The sequence below is a fragment of the Propithecus coquereli genome, unplaced genomic scaffold, assembly GCF_000956105.1.
Source record: "Propithecus coquereli isolate 6110/MARCELLA unplaced genomic scaffold, Pcoq_1.0 Scaffold573, whole genome shotgun sequence".
NCBI lineage: Eukaryota > Metazoa > Chordata > Mammalia > Primates > Indriidae > Propithecus > Propithecus coquereli.
In genome coordinates, this window is record NW_012151652.1 from 850077 (window position 1) to 861514 (window position 11438).

Genomic DNA, 11438 nt, shown 5'->3' on the forward strand with positions numbered 1-11438 from the left:
GGCCCTCTTCCCGCCCGACCTCTGTGCGCGCCTGGCAGGCAGCGCGGCCGGTCGCGCTTCGCTTCGTCACGTGGTGCGCGTTGCGCGTCTCTTCCGAGCCGGGCTCCGCGGTGCGGAGGGATCAAGCCTGCGGTCCACCACGAGCGCTGCGCTGAGACAGTGCGGCAGCGCCGTGGCCCCTGAAACTGCGGAGCAGCGTGTGTGCTGTGCTGATGCATTTTGGGGGCGAGGGGACGTGGTGCCCATGAGGTCCCCACGGGAATTCGATTCGGGCCCCCTAAAAGGATGCGAACTGCTGGTCGGGTTCTTGCCTGCGCTGCGACTCGTGACCCATGACCCTAGCCAGGCCTGCGGCCACCCGCCGTGAACCGGAAGGGGTCGGTGAGGGCTGCGGCTCTGGGTTCCTGGGAAGGGTGGATACCAGGGGTATCGGGGTGGACCAGGGCGCGCCTTCGGCTTCCCCTGGGGTTCTCGGGACCAGCTCCCTGCATTTGGAGCCAAGGGGAAGAGTCAGGGTGGCTGTGACTCGGGGCGGGGGCGGGGGCGTTGCCGTGGTGTGGGAAAGGTCACCACCCTTTGATCCAACACTTAAAAGAGCCAGGCACTTAACCTAAGTGGTGTCGTTTCCCCCGCTTGCAGGTTAGGAAATGGAGGCCCTGGGAGGTTGAACCATCAGCCCCGAGTGATCGTGCTGTGGTGAAGGTTGGGAGTTGGATGCAAGTCTGGTTTGTTAGAACTCGGGAGAAAAGATTTGGCACCGGAAGGGCCAAAGTGGCTGAGGGCCACTTCACTGGGGGCAGGAGAGGAGGTTACATTTGATCTGTCACTTGGTGATACATGGCAGCCCTGAGAGGATGGGAACAGAGAGTTCCAGGCAAAAGAAGGCCTTGCAGCCACCTAAGTGGGTGTCACCCACGGGGGTCAGACCTTCAGGGGCAGCCACTTATGAGAGGGGAGGGACCCGCCCAGTCACCCCCGGAGAGGGCCTGGCCTAGCCTTTGGTGGCTTGAGCTGTCTGCCTCCCGGCCTCCCAAGTTGTCTTCAGTGGAATGGAAATCAGGCGCAGGCTGCCCGACTTCTCATCTGACCTCTCTAAATAAGCAGTAGGCAAACGCAAACCTCAGAATGCTAATATGGCCTTTGCTGAGCGAAAAGAGCTAATTTGGGCAATGATGTTTTCCTCGGATTTACGAAAGGGAATTGCAAATAACCGAAAAGCGTATTAACATTGATGGGAGATGATGCTAATCTTCAATTAGCATCCACGTTTTATTCATTTATTTAGGAGGAGAGCCTTTTCGACACAGTCGATGCGCACACGTGTCCTTGTGACAGGTACGCTCCTCAGTTCATAACTGCCTCATTGTGGAAACCAGCAGGAGACGGACCTGGTTATTGTTCACCACTTCTGGCTATTATTTGGAGCCAGAGGTGGATTTTTTTTGTTCGTTTTCTCTTGCCAAGCAGTTGTGGTGCAGAGGAGAGAGATCTGAGTTCCAATTCCCGTTCTCCTGGCACCGTCTTTGTGCCCTTGGCCAACTCCCTGGACCTCTCTCTCTGGTCTTGTTTTATATTCTGCAAAGTGAGAAATCTACCCTAGAAATGATCTTTAACATGTCTTCCAGCTTTGATATGCTGTGATTCTTGTAACTGGGTAACTGAAGGACTTTTGAGAACGTAATTATCAAGGTGTAAAATTCCAACAGTGTTTTCGTTTTCTGTCTTGGAAGGGTGAGGCAAGCTGGTCATCCCTGAGGCAAGGAAGGCCTGAGGAACAGTTTTCAGGGGCTTTTGTGGACCTCAGTCTGGGACCTGCTGACACTTGCCTCTGAGCCCTGAAGCCAACATCCAGGAATGAGGAGGGGAAAGAGGGAAGGGAGCAGATTGATGTGGCAGGAAGGTGGAGGACAGGGGACAACCTGGGGGACTCTGTGAAGGGGTTATGCCTTCTGGGAAGTCCTGTGCCCCCACAGGCCTTGAGGAGGAGCGTGTAGGGGCCAGAGGGAACAGCGATGGTGAGCAGTCTTGGAGCTGCAGCTCCTGCCAGCTTCAGAGCTGTTGGCTTCTCTCCACTTGGCAGCCCTGAGCAGAACTGCCTCTGGACAGTCTTCTCTGAATATCCTGGGCTGCGGAACCCCAAGGGATGAGGAGTGGTCCCCTGATCCTGTCTGAGGTGGTACTTCCCACCACCCTGAGTGGGATAGGGTAGAGCTAGCTTTAACTTGATCTTGAACAATGAAGAAAATGGGCTGTTTCATATGGGAAAAATATCAGTGAAGATATGAGATCTTAGGATGCTCTAAAATTATGGTGTTTCCCTTGCAGCCAGAGAGCATTATTTGTGTTCATATATCATTTCATGTGAAGCAGGAAGGGCCAGGGACTCCCATCAGCCTCACCAGAAGGAGGAAGAAGCAGGAACCTGGGGAAAAGCAGCCCTGGGAGGAATGGCATTAGTGGCTTCAGGAGATGTGGCCCTGGGATGATGTCGCAGGGACAATGCATAGAATTCACAGGCTTGATCCAGAAGCTCCAAAGGCCCCAGATCCAGAGCATGGCCCAAGGGGGCTTGGCTGCAGGAGGCCTGAGTGTGGGGGAGGACCCACTCCCCCAGGCTGCCAGAACTTCCTTTGAGCCTCTCATGCTCTCAGTTACGCCCTGTTCTTGTAACATCTCTTTTGAAGTACACTGTCCACCTGATTCACTGGAGTGTCAGTGAGTTTTTCCAAAGTTAGGCAGGGAGGGTGTGGGGCAGGCAAAGAGGTCTGGGTGCCCACAGCTCAGGGAGCGGCCTAGGGGAAGAGGCAGGGTCACCCACAGCCAGCTGATGTCTCGGAGGTTCTCTCTCCAGGCCTCCTAAATCCAGTGTGCTCCTGCACTGCAGGCTCGGCCCCTCTGTGGTTACAGCAGTTCTAATCCCCAGGTGCCCAGTCCTGCCCTTCCCCCAGCTTAGATTTGGAAGGGGGCAGCACAGCCCAGGCCGCACCTTTTACTATCCCCTAGATCTCATGTTTGTGCCCAGAACTTAAATATCTGTTTCCTTACCTGTCAGATGGTGACTGTGTTGCCTGCTTTGCAGGGTGGTTTGAAAAGTAAATGCAGGATTGGGCGTGAAAGGCCCTAGAACTGTTAGGAGCTGATTCACGTAGTCTTTGGGATGGCCCCTGGGCATCTGGGAAGTACATTGGTAGGTATAAAAATATTCCATACATAACCACTTCCCTACTCTCTTTCCTTAATTTTGCATCTGGATGAAACAAACTTTTTTTTAAGTGAAAACAGTGGGTTGGGGAGGAATCCCTAATTTTTGCTCCTTTTAAATACTACAGGTAGTATTTTCACTCAGATGTTTTCAATCCTTTGGATTTGAGTTACTGAAGGTCCAACTTAAAATGAAGTCGTGTTGCTAAGAAGGGAGTACAACTCGAGGGGTTCTGGGAAGCTCTCGCCAAAAAATCTCTTACTGTTGGCTTAAATCCTGTCATTTGGTGAATCATTATTTTGAGCTGTTGCTCTGTTTAGGGTTCATTGTGATTTAGTTCATCAAGACTCTTTTCTCTGGCAATGCCAAGATGGCCCGAGAGCAGTTGCTTAGGTTTAGGATGTGGAGGGTGTCTCTGGAAGAAGGTGCAGAAAGAGGAGTCGCCAAGTCTGAGTAGAGTCTGCCAGCTTCTCTGCGGTCTGTCAGTTTCCCTGTGTGGGTTTGCAGGGGTGGGAGGAAAAGTGTCACACCTCCAAATCCTTGCTAAGCTGAGGTCCAGACATCGCTCCCTCCCGAGGTTACACAGACAGCAGCTGCGGTACAGGGAAAAACTGCGATGACTTTCAGCCAGGAAGGTTCGTATTTACATCTCAGCAAGTCCCCTGGCCACCTGGGTCACCAGTCTCTTCGAGTTGCTGAGCCTCAGTTTCCTCACCTCTTAAATGGAAGCAGTAGTTTTCCTACTTGCTTTACAGGGTTGTGACGCCCAGGGAGAAATCCCACCGTAAATTGCTCTACAACAAAAGACAGGCATATCGGTATTGTCAGACACGCAGTCGAGTCTCGGCCAGTTAAATGTCCCCCTTACCTGGTGAGTGAGGCATTTGTGCATCAGGAACAGACCTACAAAACCAGAGCACCAAGATGAACCATCACATTGTATTAATATTTTCACACCACTTAACTCTCATTAAAATGTGCTTTGCTGAATTTAATATGTGATTTCAAATGACACAACATATTAAGTGCTTAATATACTAGAAATTATGAAACTATTATAGTAGATGCCATGTGAAATAATTAGACTGATTTAAACTTCAGCAGCCAAGTGAAGGAAAGATTTCAACTTATAATGTCTTAAAGTAGCTTAAGCCAGCACTGTAATCCCCCAAATAAACATCCAGAAATTAAGATCTTTAAATAAAAACTGGAACTTAATCTGTACTTACTCCGGGAAGTGCTTCTGGGCTTTGGTGGCATGGAGCACTGTTGCCTGGAGGCGCTCAGGGGCTCTTGGACCCTCCCCAGCGCAGGGTGTCAGGATTAGGGCTCCAGCTGGCTCTCCCCCTGGGGCCTGGCTGGGGGACCACTCAAGTGGCTTGGAGTAAAGCCTTCTGCTGAACTGACAGATGGGTCATCTTTGCCCCAAATTAGCCTATTGACAAGTTAAAAATAAAAACCACTTTATTTAATATTTATTGAGTGCTTCCTTTGTGCCAACCATTTTGTTTGCATTTTTTTTTTTTTTTTTTGAGACCGAGTCTCACTGTGTTGCCCGGGCTAGAGTGCCGTGGCGTCATCCTAGCTCACAGCAACCTCGAACTCCTGGGCTCAAGCAATCCTTCTGCCTCAGCCTCCCGAGTAGCTGGGACTACAGGCATGCGCCACCATGCCTGGCTAATTTTTTCTATATATTTTTAGTTGTCTGATTAATTTCTTTCTATTTTAGTAGAGACGGGGGTCTCGCTCTTGCCCAGGGTGGTCTCGAACTCCTGAGCTCAAACAATCTGCCCGCCTCGGCCTCCCAGAGAGCTAGGATTACAGGCGTGAGCCACCGCGCCCAGCCCATTTTCTTTGCATTTTCTCATTTAATCCTTGCAATGCTTCTGTGTTAGGAGCCACCATTTTTGAGATGAAGAAACTGAGGCTCAGAACAATTAAGGGAATCATCCAAGGCCTTCAATCAGAATCCATAATGTTCATCCCTACATCACGTTGCCTGCTCTAAACTCCTCAGCCTCTTCCTTTGTGTGTGTGCATATGTGCCTCTGTGTACCACTTCCAGTTTCATAAGATTCGTAACCAAACACACTGATCTGTTATCTGACAGTAACACGACCTATGTCTTTATCACACTCCAGTCTTGGAGGGTGGGGACCATGTCTTGAGAGTTCCACCCTGGAGAGGATACATGCAGCCTGGCTAACTTACACAGGAAGTTCTCTGTGAACACTTGGTGCCAGTTCAGTTCAAGAAGAATGAATTCATCGCCTCCTGAGTGTGCTGACATAGACCCTTGTGTAGCTTTCATAAACAAGATAACCTCTTACAGAGAACAAGGATACTTTCCACCACAGGAAACACTTATTTCTTAGCTGCCTAAGACCCTGCGTCTCAATTACTCATATAAGCATGAACATACCCGATGGGCTGTTTGAAAAATATATATTTTAGTGTGGAGATTTAAGCATATTATCACTTATTGACCAGCAAAAATGATATTAATGGAGGTGGGAAAGCCTAGCTCCAGCAAACATATGTTTATAATTAACTGAAAACATGAAATTTCCATACATATCAGGATTAGGTTATGTCTCATATAATAGAAAACTAAGTAACAGTGGCTTTAAGATAATAGAGGTTTATTTCACTTCTGTACGAAACAGGTTGTCTTTCAAGGTGTCTGACGGTTCCACCATGTCAGACATTCAGGCTGTTTTATCCTTTAGGGCAACAACTCACGGTCCAGGATGCCCGCTGGAGCTCCAAGTTCCAGGCATTGGGGAGGAGGAAGGCGGGAAAGGCAAGGGGCCACGTTACTGCCCTAAATAAAATCAGCAACTTGGCATAGCATCTAGCACTTAGGTAGCATTGGTTTTCTTTCTTTCTTTCTTTCTTTTTAAGAGACAGAGTCTGGATATGTTGTCCAGGCTGGTCTTGAACACCTGACCTCAAGTGATCCTCCCGCCTAGCATTCAATGCATGTTACTATTAACTGTTGCTCTTCTTGCGTTCTGCAGAGTGTCAAGAAGGGGAAAGGGAAGTCATATTTACTAATAGCATACAGAGTTCAGGGACCATGCTGAACATTTTGCATATTATTTAATTATCAAAGTCCTGTGAAGGTGACACAGCAGCAGGTCAGGTTAAGAGGGGACACTAATTACGGGGTGAGGCTCTATCTGCATGTGGCGGTAGGAGGCTGGAGGGAGAGCTGGAATGTTTGCATAAGAAGGCTTCCAGGAAGGAAGGGATGAAACCTCTAACCCTTGTTCTCTGAGATTCAAGTTATTAAAATTTATCAGTGTGGATCCGACGGTTCTGACTAAGGTACAGTGGGAGGAAAATGTTAATTAATGTCCTTAAAATTGCCATGAGTTTAGAAAGAGAAGAGATAAAGAAATAAAAAGGTAACTTAATAGGAAAGGTGGCCAAAGATTTGAACAGACACATCACAAATTAGGATCTCCAAATGGCAAATAGGAAAATGTACTCAATCTCTCTATCATCAGAGAAATGCAAAATCAACCACCTGACAACTAACACTGGGAAGTCGGACAATGCCAACTGCTGGTGAGGAAGCAGAACCACGGAGATACGAGAATGTCGGGTTGGACAGAGGGGAAAGTGATGCAACCACTTTGGAAAACTGCATATCTTCTAAAATTGAAGCATACCCCATGACTCAGGTTGTTCCATTTCTGATAATAAACCCTAGAGAAACTTGTACACACAAGCACCAAGTTATAGGTAAAACAATATGCAAGGCAGCCTTGTTTGTAATGGCCCCCAACTGGAAACAACCCAAGTGCCCATCCACAGGAGAAGGGATAGCTACACTGTGGTCTAAGAGCTGGGAGACTGCAACCGGCTGTTAATGGAGGGTCTAAGGGACAGGAGCTGCCTCTGACTGTGTCGCCTGAACCTAGAGTCCCAGGAGGATCACCCTCTCCTAGAGAAGTCCTAGAACTTTGTAATCTAGGAGGAGCCAATGTACTTCTCTGAGATTTGTTTCTTCACCTTTAGACTAGGGGAGACAAATGCCCCTTACTAAATGCTGTATGGCTCTTTCTCTTGCTAATTCAGGTCTCTGCTCAGATGTTACTTCCTCCAGGAAGACTTTTCCTGACCTCTTGAAAATAGCAACTCCTTTCATTCTTTTTCCCTTTATTTATCACTGAAATTATATCAAATACTTGTCTACCTGTGCATGAGGAGCAGGATATTTGTTTACCACTGTATTCCTGGTGCCTAATACAGTGTCTGGCACATAGTAGATGCTCAATAAATATTTACAGAGTTGTAAATATTTGCCAGTTCCTGACACCTTGAAGGCACTCAACAAATGCTCTACTCCCACCTCCACTTTTAGCAGAGACCCCCCCGACTCATATTTCCTGGGCCTGGACTCAACCAGCCCCCTATACTCCTGCCTCTCCAGCCTGGGACTGAGAAAATGCCCACCACTTGCCCCTCTGATCATTGGCAACATTTCACCTCAGATAATGTCAGAAGCCTTGAAGTCCCCAGGGCTGGGGTCTCCTGCACGATGACACCTCATCCTGGGCCCCTGCTTACCCCTGGGCCTAATGTGACCTATTTCATCTGCCCTTTTGTCATGCCCTTGCCGAGGGTCACAGCCTCCCTGCCCCAGGGAACGGGAGCGTTTCCCTCGGAGTGGCTCAGCTGGCCCTGGATGGCCCAGGCCCTGAATGTTTACAGCACTTTGGGCCGTGTCTTCCATTATGGCTTCCTGTTGTGGGCCTAGAGCGAGGCCCAGCAAACTCACCATAAAGCCTCTGGTTCCTCCGTCAGCAGTAACTGCTCCCTCCTCCCGGCTCTTCCTGCTCCCTGCGCATATTTAGTGCTGATCTTCTGCCCTGGATCAGAGTTGCTTGTTGGCTTTCTTGCCTCCCCTGCCCCCTCCCTACTCGGCAAGCACCTCCCCGGGGTGAGGGGCCGGGTGAGGGGCCAGACTTGAGTCATTGCCGTACTCCCAGCGCCTAGCACAGCATCTGATGTTTGACAGATGCATTAAAAAAACTATTACAAATGACGGATAATAGGATTTCAGAGTTCAGATGACATCAGACCAAACTTCCTTGATATGCCATCTTCCAACTCACCAATTTAAAAGCTAATTGAGTCACAGAAAAGGATAAAGGCTCAGAAACACTCGGTAAACTTAATGGTAACTTGTTGGCTGGAGTCTGAGATGGAATTTTCCCTAATGACGTGCCAGGGGGGGCCAGGCAAAATCACACAGTCAGTGGCCTGCGCGTGCCTTGCCCTAACGCAAGGAAGCATGCAGGGGAAGGTCGGACCCTCATTCCCTGAACAGGGTTGCACTAGCCAGAAAACTGGCAGCCCACTCCCAACACCCAGGCGTGGCTTTCTGCGCAGTCACTTGCGTCCACCCTTGCCCCTTATTAGACTGTGTCTGCCCATGTCCATGGGAGACTGTAGCACTCGGTACCTATGGGGCAGGGAGTAGAGCAGGACTGGCCAGGGGGCAGCCAGGGAGGCACACGTGCCTAATGCAGAGACACTACAGATGGAAAGAGTGCAGTTTTATTTGGCTGTACCTTATATGCAGTGATGTGTATGCACTATAGTCATTAAGTTGTATTAACCCAGTTGGAGGGCCTTTGGCTTTTAGTAGGGGAGTATAATACATTTATATTTATTCTGGCATGTCTGATCTTATCTCTCTTATTTCTTTTTTTATTTCTTTTATCTTGGTCTATGCTTTCTCTTTTTTATGTTTCTTTGCCTTCTGTGATATGTATGATGATTTTTTTTTTCTTTTTAAGAGATGGAGTCTTGCTATGTTGCCCAGGCTAGACTCGAATTCCTGGGCTTATGCTTTCTTCCCACCTCAGCGTCCTAAGTAGCTGGGACTGCAGGTGTGGGCCACCACATCCAGGTCATCTTGTTTTATCTTCTGTGATTTGGAAAGTGTACAGCCTATTGTTTTTTTTTTTTTTTGAGACAGAGTCTCACTTTGTTGCCCAGGGTAGAGTGCCGTGGCGTCAGCCCAGCTCACAGCAACCTCAAACTCCTGGGGCTCAAGCAATCCTTCTGCCTCAGCCTCCTGAGCAGCTGGGACCACAGGCATGCACCACCATGCCCGGCCAATTTTTTCTCTCTATATATATTTTTAGTTGTCCAGATCACCTCTTTCTAGTTTTTTAGTAGAGACGGGGTCTCGCTCTTGCTCAGGCTGGTCTCGAACTCCTGACCTTGAGCGGTCCACCCGCCTCGGCCTCCCAGAGTGCTAGGATTACAGGCGTGAGCCAGCCTATTATTTTAATTCTGCTGACACCTTCAAGATTTTTAAAAACTTTCTTGAACCCCTGTTTCTTTATCAGATTCAAAACAAATCTATCATATTTGCCTCCCTTATAATATAAAGTGAGAAGTTTTTCAATCTTCTACTTCTATGTTTCTCCACTAGAGGCCCAGGTTATCATATCTCTCTTTTTAAAAACTATATAGGTCTTTTTTCCCCAAAGTTAGTTTTGACTTTTGCATCCAAATTTTAACAATGCTTATGATAATTATATTGATTCTCTGTGTTTGTTTCCATGTAAACTGCATGCACCAGTTTCTATGGCTGCACAACAAATTATCCCAAAACTTAATAGCTTAAAACAATAATCATTTATTATCTCTTGCTTTTTCCGTGCACTAGAATTTAGACAAGGTGCAGCAGGGATGGCTTGTGTCTCCTCGACAGTGTGTCTGAGACCTCAGCAGGAAGACTCAAAAGTTGATTCTCTAGCTTGGCTAGAATCATCTGAAGGCCTGTTCACCTAAGGTTAGTGATGGCTGTCACCTAGCCAGAGGCCTGGCTGGAGCTATTGACCGGAACACCTACACGTGGCCTCTTGTATAGCTGAGCCTTCGTCACAATATAGCAGCTGAGTTCCAAGGCAAGCATCCAGAGTGGGAAAGCCAGGTGGAAGCCATGTAGCCTTTTATGACTTAACCTCAGAAATCATTCAGTGTCACTTATGCTACATCCTGTTGGTTGGGGCAGTTACAAAGGCTGGGCGCGGTGGCTCACACCTGTAATCCTAGCACTCTGGGAGGCTGAGGTGGGAGGATCGCTTGAGCTCAGGAGTTCGAGACCAGCCTGAGCAAGAGCGAGACCCCATCTCTACTATAAATAGAAAGAAATTGGCCAAACAACTAAAAATAGAAAAAATTAGCTGGGCATGGTGGCACGTGTCTGTAGTCCCAGCTACTCAGGAGGCTGAGGCAGGAGGATCGCTTGAGCCCAGGAGTTTGAGGTTGCTGTGAGCTAGGAGGACGCCACGGCACTTTAGCCCGGGCAACAGAGTGAGACTCTGTCTCAAAAGAAAAAACAAAGGTCTGCCTAAATTCAGTGGAAGTGTGTCAACGTTGCTTTTAAGATGAACATGTGGGATGCTCCCAGATGTACACACATGCGCATGTGCATGTACACACATGTATATATTAATATAGTCATCTTTGAATGACCATCGGCCACACTGTATTTCCTTAAATTCTTGATTTTGCTTTATGTTTCAGAGAGTTACGGTATGAATTTGAGTAATTCTTTCAGGAAGATTGTATGAGTAAGTATCCGAAAGTGTCCATGAATCTCAATGTGTAGCATGTAAAACTGCCATCTTCTTTCAATTTAAAAAATTATAAAAGTGATACAATTTCATTGTAAATAATTCAAACTTTGCAAAGATAAAATACCAAAGAACAAACCCCCAAAACATAAAACAAAGGTAATAAAAATCCCTCATAGCTTCACCTTCAACAGATAAACACTGTTAACAAGTTGTTGTACATATAATCATTGCAGATTTTCTATGCACGTTTTAACATATATTATTATTACTATAAAATGGGCGCCTACTGTTCATGTTGTTTTTCACCCTGTCTGATGAAGTGGATCCCCTTTCTACTCCACTTTTGTAAACGATCTATGCGTATTTCCTCCTGCTAGCCATGGGCCTGGCCAGCTGGATCTGGTACGTTCACATCTAGATTGTATGATGCCTTCGCCCTTGCATGGCAAACAGACTGTGGAGGATATTCTTTCACATCACAGTGGATGAGTCCAGCCAGCAGCGGGAATGTTTAAGAACCTGCACAGGCCAGGCGTGGTGGCTCACGCCTGTAATCGTAGCACTCTGGGAGGCCGAGGCAGGAAGATCGTTTGAGCTCTGAAGTTTGATAGCAGCCTGAGCAAGAG

General features: G+C 47.8%; 1 pseudogene; it reads right to left on the reverse strand.

Moving 5' to 3' along the window:
- Window positions 1-338: 338 nt before the first annotated feature.
- Window positions 339-11438, reverse strand: part of LOC105821422 — a 212969-nt pseudogene continuing 201869 nt past the window's right edge.